A 22572-nucleotide genomic window follows, 5' to 3' on the forward strand; every position below is an offset into this window, starting at 1 on the left:
TCCGTTGTATTCCTGAGGGATCCATGGCTACTTCAGTTGGGTCCTGGCATCTGTTGAAATAATGACTATGCTCTTTGTTTAAATGATCCTGTAAGAAGGAAGAAGACAGTACAGGATGGTTCCCCCTGGTCCCTAGAAGGTTTGATGACAGAGCACTGCTCGACAGAGGAGTCATAGTAACATAGTAAATGACGGCAGATAAAGACCTGAACGGTCCATCCAGTCTGCCCAACAACATAAACTCATTTTACATGGTATGTGATACTTTATACCCGAGTTTGATTTGTCCTTGCCATTCTCAGGGCACAGACCATAGAAGTCTGCCCAACAGTGTTCTTGTACTAAATGTTCTGAAGATTCTGGAATCCTAGAGTTACAAGATTCCGGAATCCCAATTAGTAGCAACATTCCATGTAGAACCCCAGAGAGTAACATTGTAACATAGTAAATGATGGCAGATAAAGACATGGACGGTCCATCCAGTCTGCCCAACAAAATAAACTCTTTTTACATGGTATGTGATACTTTATACCCGAGTTTGATTTGTCCTTGCCATTCTCAGGGCACAGACCATAGAAATCTACCCAGCACTCTTCTTGTACTAAGTTCTGGAGCTAACGTCGAAGCCCCTTAAAATTTACACTCTAGCCCATCCCTATCTATTCAGTTACGATCAGGGCGTAGACCGTAGAAGTCTGTCCAGCACTGGTTTTGCTTTCCAATTACCGGTGTCTCCACCCAATCTCTGCTAAGATTCCGTAGATCCATTCCTTCTAAACAGGATTCCTTTGTGTTTATCCCACGCGTGTTTGAATTCCATTACCGTTTTCATCTCCACCACCTCCCGCAGGAGGGAATTCCATCCACCGTTATCCGCCACCCTTTCCATGAAAAAATACTTCCTAACCATTACTCCCAAGTCAGCCCCCCTTCAACCTCAATTCATGTCCTCTAACCACCTTCCCGTCTCCGGAAAAAGGTTTGTTTGCAGATTAATACCTGCATGTGATGCTTCGGCCAGCTGGCTGGCTTTGCAGACTCAAATCTGGAAAGCTGTCCTCTTCTGTCGTCCTTCTGAAGGCGGTCGTTGGTCAAAAGACTGGATCAAATTCTTTGCTGTGGCCAGGGCTGCTGTAAGAGGTGGGCAAAAAAGGCAAGTACCTTGGGCGGCCCTCAATCCAGGAATAGGGGTAAGCATCCCACCTTTGGAATCAGCCTGTGAGCAAATGGGGCACAAAATTAACCCTTGCCCATGGTGTCCTTTTGTCCAACAATTCACCCTACGTGTGGCAACACAGCTTGTCTGCTTCTTCCAAGTACTTTTCTCCACTTCTAAAAATAAAAGTATGGCTGCCTTGAAAGGGTGACCTAATGAAATGAACATTGGATTCAAAAACCACTTCCCATTCTTTCAGCTACAGATCCTCGGAACGGCACTCCTGAGACCATTGATTTTGCCATCACATGGATACAGTTATCCACTGCATCTGCTCTAGGTGCATTTAATAATTTTCACAATTTATTTTTAATTCTATCAAGCTAAAGTGTGTAACACCCTACAACTTAATGAAGCAGTCAGACCACTGCACAGGAAAAAAATATATATACTAACGCAGACCGATTCTTTAATGCTGCAGTCTGCCGAGGTTAAAGTGTCACAAAACATTCATTAATTTATCTACGTGACGTCCCCTTCTCACTTCATTGCTGGAAGGAGTTGCTGTGCCGACAGACACTGCTGATCAGATGATGGGAGGTAAATCAATCCTGTCCCCCCCCCCCCCCCCCCCCCCCGCTATTATGAGCTTGACTTCATTGGCTGCGGGACCACAAAGGTTAACGTACAGCATTTACTTCTTAGGAAGGATAATTACACACAAAAAAATATGTTTTCGACAAACACTTCAGATGCAGAAGCTTGTAAATATTTGGTAGGTTCCTCGCACCTGTTACCCCGAGGTAAACAAGGAAGTCTGAGTTCACTGCTAAGTTTATCTCACAGATGGAAAAGTTCACAACAAGTCAGCATGAGACATAGTAGCCATCCAAACACAAAACCTCCAAGAAATAAAAGACAAAAGACCTCGCAGATAAGGTTACAATACCAAAAGTAAAATACGAGAATGATGTTAAGACACCTGAAACAATATGATAGTAACATAGTAGCATAGTAGATGACGGCAGAAAAAGACCTGCACGGTCCATCCAGTCTGCCCAACAAGACAACTCATGTATGCTACTTTTTGTGTATACCCTACTTTGATTTGTACCTGTGCTCTTCAGGGCACAGACCGTATAAGTCTGTCCAGCACTATCCCCGCCTCCTAACCACCATCCCCGCCTCCCACCACCAGCTCTGGCACAGACCATATAAGTCTGCCCAGCACTGTCCCCGCCTCCCACCACTGGCTCTGGCACAGACCATATAAGTCTGCCCAGCACTATCCCCGCCTCCCAACCACCAGCCCGCCTCCCACCACCAGCTCTGGCACAGACCATATAAGTCTGCCCAGCACTGTCCCCGCCTCCCACCACCAGCTCTGGCACAGACTGTATAAGTCTGCCCAGCACTATCCCCGCCTCTCAACCACTGGCTCTGGCACAGACCGTATAAGTCTGCCCAGCACTATCCCTGTCTCCCACCACCGGCTCTGGCACAGACCATATAAGTCTGCCCAGCACTATCCCTGACTCCCACCACCGGCTCTGGCACAGACCATATAAGTCTGCCCAGCACTGTCCCCGCCTCCCACCACCAGTTCTGGCAAAGACTGTATAAGTCTGCCCAGCACTATCCCCGCCTCCCAACCACCAGCCCCGCCTCCCACCACCGGCTCTGGCAGACCGTATAAGTCTGCCCAGCACTATCCCCGCCCCCCAACCACCCGCCCCGCCTTCCACCACCAGCTCTGGCACAGACCATATAAGTCTGCCCAGCACTATCCCCGCCTCCCACTACCGGCTCTGCTATCCAATCTCGGTTAAGCTTCTGAGGATTCATTCCTTGTGAAGAGGATTCCTTTATGTTTATCCCACGCATGCTTGAATTCCGCTACCGTTTTCATCTCCACCACCTCCCGCAGGAGGGCATTCCAAGCATCCACCACTCTCTCCGTGAAAAAATACTTCCTGACATTAGTCCTGAGTCTGCCCCCCTTCAATCTCATTTCATGTCCTCTCGTTATACCGCCTTCCCCTCTCCGGAAAAGGTTCGTTTGCGGATTAATACCTTTCAAATATTTGAACGTCTGTATCATGATCAAGCTGATAAGCTCAGAATTGAAGAGGTGAGTTGAAAAACCTGTTCTCTGGATCAATAAGAGCTTTTATTTTCAAGAATTCTATCCAACAAAAGAATTTTTTTAACTAAATATCAAATACCTTACTAATAAATGCTTTCAATGCAAATTCCACACATCCTATGGCTATCTATAAAGGCAGTCTATTTCTGGAATGAACTCTAATTAGCGGCTCCGATATTCAGCCGGTGACAATCAGCTTTTGCTGGCCACGGCCAGTGTTTTACCCAAAAATTTGATTCCAGGCCAAGTCCAAGCTCCATCGTTGAATTTCCGGGTCTGGAGAGCCAGATAAAGTATAGCCGATTAAGGGGTCCTTTTACTAAGGTGCGCCGAAAAGTGGCCTGCGCAGGTGTAGACATGTGTACTGGACATGCGCAGGTTCAATTTTCAGCGCACCTGCAAAACGCCATTTTGGGGGGGGGGGGGTCGAAAATGGACGTGCGGCAAAATGAAAATTGGCGCGTGTCCATTTTGGGCCTGAGACCTTACCACCAGCCACTGACTTAGCGGTAAGGTCTCACACGTTAACCAGGCGGTAATCGTCAGCGCACATACAATGCCGATCACCGCCCAGTTAGCACCGTGCACCAGAACATTTCTGGCGTGCCTACTGGACGTGCATACAAAATGAAATTACCGCCCGGGCCACATGGTAGCCAGGTGATAGTTCCAAATTGGTGCATGTAGGCGCCTACGCGACTTCGTGAAAGGGCCCCTAAGTGCAATATTCAGCACTTAATTGGCTACGAAGAACTGCATGAAGAAAGAATTGCATTTTACGTGGTCCTATTTATGAGGTTACCTTAACCAGCTAAGTGCCAACTCCGTCCCCAGAATGCCCCCAAGATAGCCGGCTTCAACGCCAACCGGGCATTTGCCCGACACTATCCAGGTAAGCCCGGTCAGTCCCGGACAGGCGAGCTTCTCCTTGCCAATTACATCATACTGAATATTGGGCCCAACATGTTTAAAACTCACCTCTGGGATTCAGGGACCGAGAAACTAGAAACTGAAGGTCCTATCATTGCTTAAGTATGAAACACAGTAAAGGGTAAACCAAAACACAACATAAAAGAAAAAACCTTTGCAAAGTCCAACTAGAACAAAGCAGCAGCAAAGGTGACAAAAAGGAGTTCAATTGATGAGCCTATAGTGGTTTGACGCTTTGTTATGTTCAAATTCAAGGAGCGACTCAACACGAATTTGTGTTTCGGCTAAAACACCTTCATCAGGAGTCTGATCTCAAAATCTCATTTCATATTTTATTTGTTAGGATTTATTTACCGCCTTTTTGAAGGAATTCACTCGAGGCGGTGTACAGTAAGAATAGCTCAAATATGACCAATAGGGAATTAGAGCAGTAAAAATATTCGAACAACAATACAAAGTATGGCACAGTATACTACTTATGAAACACCTCTAAGAAGTTTGAAACTATTTAACTTCAGTTTGCGAGTGGTTTGTCAAGGGATCTATTTAAAGACTCCAACACGGGAGTCACAGTACTCAAAATTACTCAAATTGGAACCTCAACTCTCCAAACAGGGAAACAGTTAGAAGTCACATTCAATCCCTATACTTTATGGAGTCCGTTATTATCATTGGTTCCAGTCAGGAGGAAAAGGGGAAAAAAACATCCACCGTAAAAACTCATCAACGACATTCCATTTCTTTGATCCGATACAACTTAGATCTTTTTTAAATGCAACGGTTCCAAAACCCCCATAGGTATCCTAACGTATGACTTTGACATATATAAGATGTAACGGCCTCAACGCTTTACTTTTTGAATTAAATTTCTTTAAATTTATCCTTTATCCTCTATATAAGGTTTGTGTAAATCAGCCTCCCATTTTGAGGACTAAGTATATGAGCATAATTTTGTTTTTCTTATGGAATTAACCATAAGGATAACGTTATATTTCCTTGGAATTCTAACGTATTTCTTGACAAAGTGTATCTTTGGGTATGTAATTGAAAAGTTTATAAATAAAGAATTAAAACAAAAACTCATCAAGGATGAGAAAACAGGATGAATATGAAAAACCCTTTTCCACCTGATAATCCCCCAATCACCAACACACACTCCAAACTGAAAGATGACCACACATACAGTGGGGGAAATAAGTATTTGATCCCTTGCTGATTTTGTAAGTTTGCCCACTGACAAAGACATGAGCAGCCCATAATTGAAGGGTAGGTTATTGGTAACAGTGAGAGATAGCACATCACAAATTAAATCCGGAAAATCACATTGTGGAAAGTATATGAATTTATTTGCATTCTGCAGAGGGAAATAAGTATTTGATCCCCCACCAACCAGTAAGAGATCTGGCCCCTACAGACCAGGTAGATGCTCCAAATCAACTCGTTACCTGCATGACAGACAGCTGTCGGCAATGGTCACCTGTATGAAAGACACCTGTCCACAGACTCAGTGAATCAGTCAGACTCTAACCTCTACAAAATGGCCAAGAGCAAGGAGCTGTCTAAGGATGTCAGGGACAAGATCATACACCTGCACAAGGCTGGAATGGGCTACAAAACCATCAGTAAGACGCTGGGCGAGAAGGAGACAACTGTTGGTGCCTGTCGCGTCCCTCACCTGTGCCGCTTCTCCGTCGGGCATGCCACGCTGTCAGGGTGTCGCAGGGAGCGTTGGCCAGGAGAGGTGGTCGGGCACCAAGCCCCTGCATCGCACCGCTGGAATCCTGTCTGCAGTCTGGGCTGCTCCGGCCCTCCGGTCCGCTTCGGTGGCGGCGGGGAGACGCCGGCCAGGTGGACAGGGCCGGCGTTCCCCGAGAAAGGGATCCCTTGCAGGCGCGGAGCCTCAGAGGAACGAGGTCACTCCCCACAACGTCCGGATTGGCCGATCGCGGCTGACTCCGCCCACTGCTTCTGGCCGGCCAATCCGGGGCTGTTGAGTCACGGTTGTGGGTAGCTCCGCCTCCTTTCAGCTGTTACCGGTCCTCCTGATGGGGAGGGCTATTTAGGAGCAGCAAGGCAGAACTCTCTTTGCTTCGGCTTCTGCTTTGGTGGATTCTGTGGCGTTGGATTCTTCCTGGACTGCTCTTGCTTAGAAACTTGCCTGGACCTGGACTCTGCTTTTGTTTGCCGCCTGCCCTGAAACTTGCCTGGACCTGGACTCTGCTTTTGTTTGCCGCCTGCCCTGAAACTTGCCTGGACCTGGACTCTGCTTTTGTTTGCCGCCTGCCCTGAAACTTGCCTGGACCTGGACTCTGCTTTTGTTGGCCGCCTGCCCTGAAACTGGCCTGGACCTGGACTCTGCTTTTGTTGGCCGCCTGCCCTGAAACTGGCCTGGACCTGGACTCTGCTTTTGTTTGCAGCCTGCCCTGAAACTTGCCTGGACCTGGACTCTGCTTTTGTTTGTCGACTGCTCTGAATCTTGCCTGGGCCTGGACTGTGTTTTTGCTTGTCTCCTGTTCTGAGACTGGTCTGGTCTTGGATTTAGCTCCTGCTTTCCATCTGCCCTGGAAGTCTCATCTGTGGCTACACACCCCTGACCTCCTGAGGAGTGGCTGCTCCACTCTTCAAGTAAGATCAGGACTGTCCGGCTGCCTAACTCTGTTCGGCACAGGGGCTCACTTTCTGAGGGTTACTAGGCCTGACAGTAAGCCGAAGCCATGAGCTCGCCGGATAAACCTGATTTGACCGACCTGGCCCAAGCTCTTCAACAACAGCAGGCCCAGCTTAATAGACTTTCGGGAGTCCTTCAAGATGTATGCTCACAGATGTCGGCCCAGCGCAGTCCGACTACTGGTGCCAGCCGAGCAACTCCACCCCAGCTTTCCTTCCGTCTACCTGAGCCTCCCCGGTTTGACGGTACACCTGCCGCCTGCCGCGGGTTTTTGAACCAATGCCAAATGCTCTTTGACATGCAACCTGCTTCATTCCCTACAGACAGAGCCAAGATTACGTACATCATCTCGCTATTGTCGGGGTCAGCCCTGGCATGGGCCTCACCCTTGTGGGAACGACAAGACCCTCTTCTTTCTGATCTGGGAGAGTTCTTGCGGAGGTTTCGCATGGTGTTTGACGTCCCGGGACGCCCTTCCTCTGCAGCTAGTGAACTGCTGCGTATTCAGCAAGGAAGCAGTTCAGTCGGGGCCTATGCTATCCAATTTCGCACTCTAGCTGCAGAGCTGAGGTGGAATCAAGAGGCCCTCACGGCGATCTTTTGGCAAGGCCTGAACGGGCGTATCAAGGATGAGTTGGCTGGTCGGGAGGTTCCTAGTACATTGGATGCACTTATTTCCCTCTGTGTCCGGATTGATGTTCGATTCCAGGAGCGAGCACGAGAACAAGGAACTTCGCGTCCGTCTCGAAGAACTTCTCCTCCTAGGCGACGGCCCACGTCTCCTCAGGGTGCGGCAGGATCAACCACAGAGGGGTCCGAAGAAACCTATGGTGATTGGCAGACATCGTCTTTCAGCCGTTGAGAGGGCCCATAGACGAAACCATAGACTTTGCCTTTATTGTGGTAAACCTGGTCACTTTGTGAAGGAGTGTCCCAATAAGCCGGGAAATGCCTAGACCCAAGCCCTGAGGAAGGGGTGGCGTTGGGTCATTCGAATTTCCTTCCAGACAACTTGATTTCTGTGCCCATAATTCTCCTTTGGCGTGACTTCAGGGTGAACACTTTAGCTCTGTTGGACTCTGGAGCGGGAGGTAATTTTATTGATGCATCTCTTCTTAAGAAGCTGGGTGAACCTGCAGTGCCTTGTAGACCCGCGCTGCAGGTAACGTCCATTCATGGCTCAGCTCTGCCTCATCTTGTTACCCAGCTCACCCCACCACTGAAGATGCAAGTGGGTCTCTTGCATCATGAAGAGATCCAATTTTTTATTTTGCCCCATGCTATCCATCCTGTTATCCTAGGGTTGCCCTGGTTACGTCTGCACGCACCCAGCATCAACTGGCCGACTGGGGAGATCAGTCAATGGAGTAAACGTTGTTTTGAGGTCTGCCTGACTCCTGTGGAACCTCCTCCTAGAAGCATTGCCGCCTCACCTGGGATTCTTCGACCTTATGAAGCTTGTCTTCCTGAGGAATATAGTGACTTTCAAGATGTTTTTGATGCACGGGAGGCAGACTCCCTCCCTCCCCATCGCCCCTTTGACTGTTCTATTGATTTACTGCCGGGCAAGATGCCTCCTAGGGGACGATTATATACTCTGTCCAGAACTGATTCGGCTGCTATGCGGCAATACATTCATGAAAATCTTACCAAGGGATTTATTCGACCCTCCTCCTCCCCGGCTGGTGCGGGTTTTTTTTTTGTATCCAAAAAGGACGGGTCGCTGAGACCTTGTATTGACTATCGAGGACTGAATGCTATCACGATTAAAAACCGCTATCCCCTTCCTCTAATCCCTGAGTTGTTTGATCGTCTTCAGGGGGCGGTTGTCTTCACCAAGTTGGATCTCCGAGGTGCATACAATTTGATCCGCATTCGTGAGGGGGATGAGTGGAAGACTGCATTTAATACTCACGAAGGCCACTTTGAATACCGGGTCATGCCTTTCGGCTTGTGTAATGCTCCTGCTGTTTTTCAGGACTTTATTAATTTCATTTTCCGGGATTTACTGTATTCATCCGTTATTGTCTATTTGGATGATATCCTTATCTTCTCTGCTTCTCCTCAGGATCATCCAGGGCACGTGCGCACGGTGCTGCAACGCCTTCGGGCTCATCGACTGTTTGCCAAGTTGGAGAAATGTGCTTTTCATCAGTCGACTATTCCTTTTCTGGGACATATTATCTCCGCCGATGGCCTTCAGATGGACCCTGACAAGCTTCAGGCTATCCAAGATTGGCCCCGGCCTCAAGGACTTCGGGCCTTGCAGAGGTTCCTTGGTTTCGCCAATTACTACAGACAGTTTATTCCACATTATTCTTTGATTACAGCTCCTTTGACAGCTTTAACCAGAAAAGGGGCCGATGTGCGGAATTGGTCCCCCACAGCTCTGGAGGCTTTCTCTACTTTGAAGACTGCTTTTGTGTCTGCTCCAGTACTCCGTACTCCAGATATTGCTAAGCCTTTTGTTGTTGAAGTGGATGCATCTGCTCTTGGAGCTGGAGCTGTCTTATCACAGGTGGCTTCTTCTGGTAAACGGCATCCTTGTTTTTTCTTTTCTAAGAAGTTTTCCCCAGCGGAGCGTAATTATACGGTGGGGGACAGAGAATTGCTAGCCATGAAGCTTGCCTTTCAGGAATGGCGTTATCTTCTTGAGGGGGCCGCTCATCCTTTTACTGTGATCACTGATCATAAGAATCTTCTTTATCTACAGAATGGCAAGCGTCTCAATCCACGGCAAGCCAGATGGTCTCTTTTTTTTGCCCGTTTTGACTTTCACTTGATCTTCCGACCTACTGAAAAGAACGTCCAAGCTGATGCGCTCTCCCGAGCCTTTGAGGAGCCCGAGGACCCGGATGAGGTTTCTCCTATGCTAAATCCGGCTTGTCTTCCTGCGTCGGTGGTGGCTGCTGCTTCTCTGCGGACCCCGGTTCCTTCCCGCTCCAGACGCAAGGTGTTACAATGGGGTCATTCTTCTGTTTTTTCTGGACATTTTGGGTTCCGAAAGACTTATCAGCTCATCTCCCGTTATTTTTGGTGGCCTCATATGGCTCAGGACATTCTACAGTTTGTTTCTACCTGTCCCACCTGTGCTCGCACCAAGTCTCCTCCAGGCAAGGCCTGGGGACCTCTGCAACCCTTGCCCATACCTCAGCATCCGTGGCAGGACATTTCTATGGACTTTATTACGGATCTTCCTCCCTCCAAGGGTAACACTGTCATCTGGGTGGTGGTGGATCGTTTTTCCCGCATGGCACATTTTGTTCCTATGCGAACCCTACCCTCTGCTGCTGTTTTGGCCTCTCATTTTGTCCAGCATGTTTTTCGGTTACATGGATTTCCTCGGCGTATCATCAGTGATAGAGGTTCCCAATTCACGTCTCGATTCTGGAGGTCCTTGTGCTCCGCTTTTGGTGTCGCCACACTTTTTTCTTCAGCTTATCATCCGCAGACAAATGGCATGGCTGAACGGACTAATCAGACGCTTAAGGCTTTCCTCCGGGCTTTTACTAACGCCCGTCAGGACAATTGGACTGATCTTTTGCCTTGGGCTGAGTTCGCCTACAATAATAGTGTGCACTCTGCCTCCCAGACTTCACCCTTTTTTGCTGTTTTTGGACGTCATCCTTGTCTTCCTCCTCCGCTTCCTTTGGATCACGCTCCTCCACTAGTTCAGCCTACTCTCTCCACTATCCAGGACACTTGGGGAACAGTACAGCACCACTTGCAGCGGGCGGCGGTCCGGTACAAACGGTTTGCTGATCGCCATCGTCGGGCCGCTCCCGTTTTCCAGCCTGGGCAACAGGTTTGGCTCAGCACCAAATATCTGAAGCTTCGTCTTCCATCCTTGAAGTTTGCTCCCCGATTTATTGGTCCATTTGCTGTTCAATCTAGAGTGGGGACGGTAGTCTATCGTCTTCACTTACCTAGTAACCTGCATATCCACAATGCTTTCCACGTCTCGTTACTCAAACCTTTCCGGGCCTCACAGTGGCATCCTGAACCTAAACGGATTACTGTTCCTGATTCTGAGCCGGATCCTGAGTTTGAGGTACAGGAGATTCTGGATTCCAAGCTCCAAAGGGGAAGACTTTTTTATTTGATTTCATGGAAAAATTTTGGTCCTGAAGATAATTCTTGGGAACCAGCAAAGAATGTCCATGCACCCGACTTGGTTCGAGAGTTTCACTCTCGTTATCCTTCTAGACCTGGGCCGAGACGGAGGAGGGGGGCTTTCGGGGGGGGTACTGTCGCGTCCCTCACCTGTGCCGCTTCTCCGTCGGGCATGCCACGCTGTCAGGGTGTCGCAGGGAGCGTTGGCCAGGAGAGGTGGTCGGGCACCAAGCCCCTGCATCGCACCACTGGAATCCTGTCTGCAGTCTGGGCTGCTCCGGCCCTCCGGTCCGCTTCGGTGGCGGCGGGGAGACGCCGGCCAGGTGGACAGGGCCGGCGTTCCCCGAGAAAGGGATCCCTTGCAGGCGCGGAGCCTCAGAGGAACGAGGTCACTCCCCACAACGTCCGGATTGGCCGATCGCGGCTGACTCCACCCACTGCTTCTGGCCAGCCAATCCGGGGCTGTTGAGTCACGGTTGTGGGTAGCTCCGCCTCCTTTCAGCTGTTACCGGTCCTCCTGATGGGGAGGGCTATTTAGGAGCAGCAAGGCAGAACTCTCTTTGCTTCGGCTTCTGCTTTGGTGGATTCTGTGGCGTTGGATTCTTCCTGGACTGCTCTTGCTTAGAAACTTGCCTGGACCTGGACTCTGCTTTTGTTTGCCGCCTGCCCTGAAACTTGCCTGGACCTGGACTCTGCTTTTGTTTGCCGCCTGCCCTGAAACTTGCCTGGACCTGGACTCTGCTTTTGTTTGCCGCCTGCCCTGAAACTTGCCTGGACCTGGACTCTGCTTTTGTTGGCCGCCTGCCCTGAAACTGGCCTGGACCTGGACTCTGCTTTTGTTTGCAGCCTGCCCTGAAACTTGCCTGGACCTGGACTCTGCTTTTGTTTGTCGACTGCTCTGAATCTTGCCTGGGCCTGGACTGTGTTTTTGCTTGTCTCCTGTTCTGAGACTGGTCTGGTCTTGGATTTAGCTCCTGCTTTCCATCTGCCCTGGAAGTCTCATCTGTGGCTACACACCCCTGACCTCCTGAGGAGTGGCTGCTCCACTCTTCAAGTAAGATCAGGACTGTCCGGCTGCCTAACTCTGTTCGGCACAGGGGCTCACTTTCTGAGGGTTACTAGGCCTGACAGTGCCATAGTAAGAAAATGGAAGAAGTACAAAATGACTGTCAATCGACAAAGATCTGGGGCTCCACGCAAAATCTCACCTCGTGGGGTATCCTTGATCATGAGGAAGGTTAGAAATCAGCCTACAACTACAAGGGGGGAACTTGTCAATGATCTCAAGGCAGCTGGGACCACTGTCACCACGAAAACCATTGGTAACACATTACGACATAACGGATTGCAATCCTGCAGTGCCCGCAAGGTCCCCCTGCTCCGGAAGGCACATGTGACGGCCCGTCTGAAGTTTGCCAGTGAACACCTGGATGATGCCGAGAGTGATTGGGAGAAGGTGCTGTGGTCAGATGAGACAAAAATTGAGCTCTTTGGCATGAACTCAACTCGCCGTGTTTGGAGGAAGAGAAATGCTGCCTATGACCCAAAGAACACCGTCCCCACTGTCAAGCATGGAGGTGGAAATGTTATGTTTTGGGGGTGTTTCTCTGCTAAGGGCACAGGACTACTTCACCGCATCAATGGGAGAATGGAGGGGGCCATGTACCGTACAATTCTGAGTGACAACCTCCTTCCCTCCGCCAGGGCCTTAAAAATGGGTCGTGGCTGGGTCTTCCAGCACGACAATGACCCAAAACATACAGCCAAGGCAACAAAGGAGTGGCTCAGGAAGAAGCACATTAGGGTCATGGAGTGGCCTAGCCAGTCACCAGACCTTAATCCCATTGAAAACTTATGGAGGGAGCTGAAGCTGCGAGTTGCCAAGCGACAGCCCAGAACTCTTAATGATTTAGAGATGATCTGCAAAGAGGAGTGGACCAAAATTTCTCCTGACATGTGTGCAAACCTCATCATCAACTACAGAAGACGTCTGACCGCTGTGCTTGCCAACAAGGGTTTTGCCACCAAGTATTAGGTCTTGTTTGCCAGAGGGATCAAATACTTATTTCCCTCTGCAGAATGCAAATAAATTCATATACTTTCCACAATGTGATTTTCCGGATTTAATTTGTGATGTGCTATCTCTCACTGTTACCAATAACCTACCCTTCAATTATGGGCTGCTCATGTCTTTGTCAGTGGGCAAACTTACAAAATCAGCAAGGGATCAAATACTTATTTCCCCCACTGTATTAATACCTAGAACTCCGTCACAATTCCCTAATGTCTAAGTGTAGAACAACCGCTGTATAAATAACACCCCCCCCGGGTCCCCCGCCATACAGTGCAAGGAAATCCAACTTAGCTGAGAACTTGAGTCCAAACCGACTTGAAAATATTCTCCACAGGTTGTTACTCTCGTCCGTCCACACACACACGAGATAGGGAACGGCAGTCCTCCTTCGCTCCAGTTTACCAAATGACGCCTTTTGCCCTTCAACAAGTGCTTTGTGGGATTCGTGGTTGGATCCTGTGATTCTGCGGCACGACTTGTTATACCCACACTAGCCAGAATCGTTATACCCACACTAGCCCACTCCTCGTCACTTCACTGGCTCCCTGTCCGCTTCCACATTCAGTTTAAACTTCTCGTACTGACCTTTAAATACATCCACTCTGCAGCCCCCCATTACCTCTCCACTCTCATCTCTCCCTACATTCCTCCCCGTGAACTCCGCTCACTGGACAAATCTCTTGTCGTCCCCCTTCTCCTCCACTGCTAACTCCAGGCTTTGCTCCTTTTCTCTCGCGGCACCTTATGCCTGGAATAGACTTCCTGGACCTATACGTCTAGCTCCATCTCTACCTGTTTTCAAATCTATGCTGAAAACCCACCTTTTCACTGCTGCTTTTAGCTCCTAGCCACTACTCAATTGCCCTGCCCTTGTCCCTTCCTTCCTTCTCACCCATTACTTCCCTCACCCGTAACTGTCTTGTCTGTCTGTATTACTTAGATTGTAAGCTCTTTTGAGCAGGGACTGTCTCTTTGTGTCAGGTGTTCAGCGCTGAGTGCATCTGGTAGCGCTATACAAATGCTAATAATAATAATATACAAGATTGTTTATCTCCAGTGTCTCTTTGCGAGAGACGCTGTTTTTACCTTCTGAACTTGTCAGTATCCTTAATGTATATGTTTGAGCATGTTTTTGACGACCTCGGTTCAATATGAAATGAGATTTTGAGATCAAGCTCCTGATGAAGGCTTTTTAGCTGAAACACAAATTCGTGTTGAGTCGCTCCTTGAATTTGAACATAACAAAGTGTCAAACCACTATATGCTCATCATTTGAACTCCTTTTTGTCACCTTTGCAGTTGCTTTCTTGTACACAGTAAAGAGTAACACTTCTTCCACCGGCCATGCCATAGGAGCCAACTTTTCAAAATTATTGGGGGTGCTTAGCCCAATGAAAATAACCCCTCCCTGGACACATACAAGGAATTTTCTCAATATTGGGGGTGCTCAAGCACCCACAGCACCCACAGAGTCGGCTCCAATGGGCCATGCTACTGACAACACCTGCCCTACAGAGAAGGTGATACTGGAGGGGGAAGAGCGGGAGGGTCTGCATCTCACTGAACTATGACATAGGATCCAACAGACCTCACTCTGTAGATCAAGAGAGGCTCATTCTGAGGGACCCTGGTGGATATTATACATGAAGTCATTCATGTATTCAGTTCAACGGTAACAGAGCCATTTGCTGGACTGCTTCATTCCGTTTCGTATCTTGCCACAGAACTGACCGATCCCTGTGGAATCACATCAGACTAGAGACCAGCCAAATCAAACAGAGTGTGGAGAGCGGAATAGAGGAGACAATGGCTGGCCAAGCATAGCCACGTGGTTCATATCTCCACCACAACTGCTCCCTCTGCACCCCACTGCCCCATGCTGATTTGGGCTGGAAGGAGGAGGGGGAGGAGAGTGCCCATGTGATGCCCTTTTCCTCTTTCAGTCAGAGCCTGATTGGTTCTTTGAGACATTATTTTCATAAGTACATAAGTACACTGGGAAAAGACCAAGGGTCCATCGAGCCCAGCATCCTGTCCCTGACAGTGGCCAATCCAGGCCAAGGGCACCTGGCAAGCTTCCCAAATGTACAAACATTCTATACATGTTATTCCTGGAATTGTGGATTTTTCCCAAGTCCATTTAGTGGTGGTTTATGGACTTGTCCTTTAGGAAACCGTCTAACCCCTTTTTAAACTCTGCTAAGCTAACCGCCTTCACCACTTTCTCCGGCAACGAATTCCAGAGTTTAATTACACGTTGGGTGAAGAAAAATTTCTCCGATTTGTTTTAAATTTACTACACTGTAGTTTAATCGCATGCCCCCTAGTCCTAGTATTTTTGGAAAGCATGAACAGACGCTTCACATCCACCTGTTCCACTCCACTCATTATTTTATATACTTCTATCATGTCTCCCCTCAGCTGTCTCTTCTCCATGCTGAAAAGCCGTAGCCTCCTTAGTCTTTCTTCATAGGGAAGTCGTCCCATCCCCGCTATCATTTTAGTCGCCCTTCGCTGCACCTTTTCCAATTCTACTATATCTTTCTTGAGATGCGGCGACCAGAATTGAACACAATACTCAAGGTGCGGTCGCACCATGGAGCGATACAACGGCATTATAACATCCTCACACCTGTTTTCCATACCTTTCCTAATAATACCCAACATTCTATTCGCTTTCCTAGCCGCAGCAGCATGACACTGCAAATCTAGGTGGCAGAAGGAGAGGAAGCAGCCCAAGGCACCAATCTCTCCTCCACTTGTCAGTGAAGATTAGCAGAAGGACTGGAATGAGGAGGTTATGAGGGATCAATGGTGACAGAGGTCCTGTGGGCATCAGCCAAGGAAGAGACAAGAGGGGACCTAGTAGACCTGGTAGAGAGGAGAGTAAGTACATGGGGATCGGCTGGGGAAAGGGATGAAAGTGGGATTGAGAGACAAAGGATGAGAAAGACAAACAAAAGAACACCAGGGATATGGAGGGGGGAGAAACAGGACCATGGATCATGACGGGGAGCAGGAAAGAGGGAATTATGAGGGAGAGCAAGACTACAGCTCGGAAGAGGATACCTCCTCTCCCAAATCCAAATCCCCTCAGATCCCATATCCTCTCCCTGCTTTCCTTCCTCCCAGGTCCCACAACCTTCTTTCTTACCTTCTCCCTTCTTCCCCACTCCCTATCTGAAAACTCTCTCCCCCTTTCCCATCCTACTCCTCAATCACAGAACTTTCTTCCTTCACCTCCCTCACCCCCTCAATCTCAAAATCTCTCCATCCCTCCCTCATTCCTGAGATTATATCTTCTTACCCCTCTTTTCCCACCCCCCAAATGTCTTCCTTTTCTCTCCTTTCCTCACACGGATACCTGAATTGCCCCACCCATGAAACCCCAAAAGAACCAATCAAATTATACAGATACAAATAAAGTAGATTTCCAGGGTTTTTTTTTGGTATAATCATACAAAATAAATGTATACGTGATATGAAAAATTATATAAATGTATGCAAATATGCCACATAATTGCTGCAGAAATTTTAAACTTTTGTCACAGAATTTACCTTTGGCCTTCCACAGGAAAATAGGAGACGTGCTTAAAGTATAATTTTGCTAATATAGAAAATGACACAACATTTTTTTCTAGTGAATTTAGTGCTCACAAAAGCTGTAAATTGATAGAAAGAGAAACAGAAGTGCTTGAGTTAAGAAGTTCAGTCAGCGGTGCTTAGGGTTACCGGACAGAGTTGATCCATTCCTGGGTTTACCCCATTCCACACACGGACTTGTAATTCTAACTTCCCCATCACATTCCCTAAGAAAAGCAAGACTACAAATCCCTTAATGCAATGTGTAAACCCAGGACTGGATCAACCCAATCATGGAAAAATTATGTCTTACCTGATAATTTTCTTTCCTTTAGTCCTACCAGACCAGGCCAAGATAAATGGGTTATGTCCATCTACCAGCACATGGAGACAGAGAAAAACAGTTTCAAGTACCGCCCCATAAGGTTTCACACAACTTGGAATACTCACTATTTCAAATAGCCAAGCAACTATGCTCATTTGAGTTCCAACTGTTCACACTGAAAGACTACAGTTAATGTGCCACTGAGATTTTAAGAGCAAAAAGAAGTAATGAGGCTTAAACTCAACTGACATGCAGGTATTACATTGAGTCAGGAGATGGGAGACATTCATGTCCAAAAATGAAAAGCTGCAGGAAGTTCCTCCAAGGAGAAATAACAAACAAGAAAACTAGATAGAGGGTTCCTGGACTGGTCTAGTAGGACTAAAGGAAAGAAACTTATCAGGTAAGACATCATTTTTCATTCTTTTTCATCAAGAAAAAGATCATGGACAGACTTTGACACGCTCTCATCAAAAGAAATCTCATATTGGCTCGGAAAATACGCCAAATCGCAATGCAAATTAGACATCTGCCCTAACAGTCTAATAAGATCCGCACCCAAACAATTCAAACAGACCTCACGAAGCATATAAATTACAGACTTCAAAATGGACTCTTTCCCACGGGTAAAGGAAACATCCTATTCACTCCGTTACCGAAAGATGCTAAAAAAAAGCACAATGGACCTAACCAACTATCGCCCAGTAGCATCGATTCCACTAATGACCAAACTCATGGAAGGTATAGTGACGAAACAACTTACTGAATACCTAAATAAACACTCAATTCTCCACGAATCCCAATCAGGATTTCGGACGAATCATAGCACCGAAACTGTACTAGCGTCCGCAATGAACTCATTCAAACAGGCAATTGCGACCGGTAACAACATCCTCCTCCTGCAATTCGACATGTCCAGTGCCTTTGACATGGTTAATCATGAAATACTAATACACATACTAGAATACTTCGGAGTAGGAAGCACTGTCCTCAAATGGTTCAAAGGATTCCTGACCACAAGATCATACCAAGTAACAACGAACATGGACAGATCACCACCATGGATACCTGAGTGTGGTGTCCCCCAGGGATCCCTTCTCTCACCAACATTATTCAACCTAATGATGATACCTCTAGCCAAACTACTAGCCAATCAAAACCTCAACCCCTACATTTATGCAGATGACTTCAAAATTTACATCCCATTCAAACAGGATCTAAATGAAATCACCAACGAGATCAACCAAAGTCTCCAAATAATGCACACTTGGGCAGATGCATTCCAACTAAAACTTAACGCTGAAAAAACACGTCTTGTACTCACCTCACAACATAACACAAAAAACTTCAGCACCATAATCACACCATACTGTTCCCTTCCGGTCTCACAAAACTTGAAAATTCTTGGAATCACCATTGATCGAAACCTCACGCTTGATACCCACGTGATAAACACGACGAAAAAGATGTTCTACACCATGTGGAAACTTAAAAGAGTAAAACCTTTCTTCCCGAGATACATCTTCCGTACCCTAGTACAGTCAGTGGTAATAAGTCATCTGGACTACTGCAATGCACTATACGCTGGGTGCAAAAAACAGACAATCAAAAAACTCCAAACGGCCCAGAATACAGCCGCCAGACTCATATTTGGAAAAACTAAATATGAAAGTGCAAAGCCCCCAAGAGAGAAACTTCACTGGCTTCCACTTAAGGAACGTATTGCGTTCAAGATCTGCACGATTGTACACAAAATCATTCATGCAGACGCCCCAATCTACATGCTGAACCTTGTAGACTTATCTCCCAGAAACGCCACAAGATCATCACGCAAATTTCTCAACCTGCACTACCCCAGCTGCAAAGGACTCAAATACAAGCTGATGCACACCGCTACCTTCTCGTACCAGAGCACGCAGTTATGGAATGCACTTGAAAGCAATCAAAGAAACAACTATCTTCCGAAAATCTCTGAAAACATTCTTCTTCAACAAGGCCTACAATGAGAACCTATAACCTCACTAAGCCACCTCACCAACCCACTCAATTATGAACGCCCACCATATACAACTACCCTAACAGCTCTCCTCCTTCTTCCCTCTTCCCCTCCTTAATCGCTACACATTAATAACTGTATCTGATTTCCTTATATAACAATGTTAACAAATCTATGTAAGCCACATTGAGCCTGCAAATAGGTGGGGGAATGTGGGATACAAATGCAATATATAAATAAATCAATACCAGGACAGTTCAGGGTGAATGGGATGCAGCATAGCAAAGTCCCGATTAGGGCAGGAGAAAATAGTAAAGAAGAGAAGGGAACAAGCTCCGGAAACAAATAGAGCCCTAAGGTCCTTAACTGCAAGAAGAAATAGATAACACTGAAGAATTGAGTGCTCCAGAAGAAGAAGCGAACTGTAGCAATTGAGCAGAAGCTTCCCAATGTGAACACGTCAAGAGCTCGACTCCCCCCTGGAAGTACTGAAGATGCAGACGAGGCCGACTTCAGGACAAAAAAAACAACCTCCCACATTAAACACCAAAATAATACCTTCAAAATAATTTCCACATATCATCATAAAAAGAACTAGATAGTACTCAACCTGGTACATGTGTCACCATTCTCTGGCTTCTTGAAGGGAACTTCCAGATCGTAAATGGAAACATTTTCCACCACATGAAACCAAAGCTGCACCATACAAAAAAAATAATACAAGGGAAAACCAGACATCTACCAGGGTCATTTGTTATTATGTTTTCATTTAGGTTTGTTTTTGGAGGTTTTTTTTTTATGATAATTGAGGATTGTTTTCCTCTTTCTTTAATAATATCTATGAAAAAATTACTCTTGAAAATGTCTGCCCTTTCCTTGGATTATTGCTTTATTTGGTGAAGCTTCCAAATAACTTCAGCTAAATTTGGGATTCCGCCAGGTACTTGTGACCTGAACTTGGCCACTGTTGGGAGAAGGATACTGAGCTAGATGGACCATTGGTCTGCTCCAATATGACTATTCTTATGTTAAATTCTAACCATACTCCCAGAATGCCTCAAATTTCGCCTCTACATAACTGGATAAACTTTGTTGGCTGGACAAAATGTAAGCAGAGTAGGAGGGATTTCGACACAGAAAGTTAGTCAGACCAGGGTTGGCCCAAGGATATCGGATGCTCCAGGCAAACCTTTAACAATGCCTTCACCCAGAGGCATATCAAGGCTCCTATCCCTAGTTTATTGCCAGCACCTCCCTTCAACTCTCCCCCCTCCACCCCCCCCCACCCCCGCCAGCATTTCCCATGCCCCTCTAACCTCCATAACCCCAGTTGGTCAGCATGTTATCTCACCTTCCTTAACCGTACTTGATGTCCAGCATCTTCTCCCTACTCCCTTCCTGCCCTGCTTCTACATAGTAACATAGTAGATGACAGCAGAAAAAGACCTGCACGGTCCATCCAGTCTGCCCAACAAGATAAACTCACATGTGCCATTTTTTGTGTATACCTTACCTTGATTTGTACCTGTCTTTTTCAGGGCACAGACCGTATAAGTCTGTCCAGCACTATCCCCTCCTCCCAACCACCAGCCCCGCCTCCCACCACCAGCTCTGGCACAGACCGTATAAGTCTGCCCAGCACTATCCCCGCCTCCCAACCACCAGCCCCGCCTCCCACCACCAGCTCTGGCACAGACCGTATAAGTCTGCCCAGCACTATACCCGCCTCCCAACCACCAGCCCCACCTCCCACCACCGGCTCTGGCACAGACCGTATAAGTCTGCCCAGCACACCACTGGTTCAGGCCCACCCAACAGTAGCATACGTTTACTGGTAGCTGGTGGAGATCCCAAGCTCTATCAGCTGAAGACTTCCCTTTCATGGTAAGCCAAGGTGGAAAGAAGCGTTTTCTTGCCAGCTGAGATATTTTTTTGGTGGTGGTGGTCGTGAACACTTGGTGCCCACCCACTTCTTGCCTAGGCCCACCCAGAATCTGTTGTCTGGCTACGCCCCTGTCACAGGGCCTAGAAAAAAGTTAAGTACTTTACTAAACTGGCATGGAATAAACAAAGTGCTGAGGGTGTTTAGCTGCCTTACCTCAGAGAGTGGAAAATTTATCCCAGGTTTTCCTTCTTCGCTGCTACAGCTACCTCTTTCATGGGCAGGATAGCAGTGGCTGAGTCCTTCCAATGCTCTTCGGGGCACTGCAAGAAGTCAACAGTGAGAAACATCTGTATGAATGAAGAATGGGGTGGGATGGAGGCAGAGAGAAGAGGAGGAAGAATGGAAGACAAGAATACACTTGTATTGAAACAGAGAAATTGACATACACCCGTTACAAGGAATGTTTACTGATACATATAAATGTCTGATTTTGCAGAAAGGGGAAATGGAAATGGGACTTGATATACCAAATTTCTGTGGTTTTTGTAACTACATTCAAAGTGTTTCACATAGTATATACAGGTACTTATTTGTACCTGGGGCAAGGGAGGGTTAAGTGACTTGCCCAGAGTCACAAGGAGCTGCAGTGGGAATCGAACCCTGTTCCCCCCAAATCAGAGTCCGCTGCACTGACCACTAGGCTGCTCCTCCACTAGCAGCATTCCATGTAGACGCCTGCTCTTGCAGTCTGACTCACAGAAACAGAAGCCTGCGCGGCCGCGTTGCTGATCTGCAAGGGCAGGCTTCTACATATAATGTTGCTAGTGGAATAGCAACATTCCATGTAGAATCTCAAATAGGGAAAGGGAACTGGGACTTGACATACCGCTTTTCTGAGGTTTTTGCAACTACATTCAAAGCTATTTACATATATTCAGGTACTTATTTTGTACCAGGGGCAATGGAGGGTTAAGTGACTTGCCTAGAGTCACAAACAGCTGCAGTGGGAATCGAACCCAGTTCCCCGGAAGCAGAACCCACTGCACTAACCACTAGGCTACTCCTCCCTTTCAGATCAGCAATGTGGCTGCGCAGGCTTCTGTTTCTGTGAGTCTGACGTCCTGCAAATACATGCAGCATGTCAGACTTACAGAAACAGAAGCCTGCGCGGCCGCGTCACTGATCTGCAAGGGCAGGCTTCTGTTTCTCACAGAAACAGAAGCCTGTGTGGCCGCATTGCTGATCTACAAGGGCAGGCTTCTGTTTCTGTGAGTCTGACGTCACGTCAGACTCACAGAAACAGAAGCCTGCGCGGCCACGTTGCTGATCTGCAAGGGCAGGCTTCTATATGGAATGTTGCTAGTGGAATAGCAACATTCCATGTAGAATCTCAAATAGGGAAAGGGAACTGGGACTTGACATACCGCTTTTCTGAGGTTTTTGCAACTACATTCAAAGCTATTTACATATATTCAGGTACTTATTTTGTACCAGGGGCAATGGAGGGTTAAGTGACTTGCCTAGAGTCACAAACAGCTGCAGTGGGAATCGAACCCAGTTCCCCGGAAGCAGAACCCACTGCACTAACCACTAGGCTACTCCTCCCTTTCAGATCAGCAATGTGGCTGCGCAGGCTTCTGTTTCTGTGAGTCTGACGTCCTGCAAATACATGCAGCATGTCAGACTTACAGAAACAG

At 47.4% G+C, this 22572-nt stretch overlaps 1 protein-coding gene across 2 annotated transcripts in view; it reads right to left on the bottom strand.

Annotated features, from left to right (window-relative positions):
* Positions 1-21162, bottom strand: part of MEGF11 (multiple EGF like domains 11) — a 610695-nt gene extending 589533 nt beyond the window's left edge. For both annotated transcript variants that reach the window (XM_030189787.1, XM_030189786.1), the window contains exon 1: positions 21089-21162. The gene's annotated coding sequence lies outside the window, so the exon portion shown is untranslated. The remainder of the gene's footprint in view (positions 1-21088) is intronic.
* Positions 21163-22572: the final 1410 nt, after the last annotated feature.

The sequence above is a fragment of the Microcaecilia unicolor genome, chromosome 1, assembly GCF_901765095.1.
Source record: "Microcaecilia unicolor chromosome 1, aMicUni1.1, whole genome shotgun sequence".
In the NCBI taxonomy this organism is placed as follows: domain Eukaryota; kingdom Metazoa; phylum Chordata; class Amphibia; order Gymnophiona; family Siphonopidae; genus Microcaecilia; species Microcaecilia unicolor.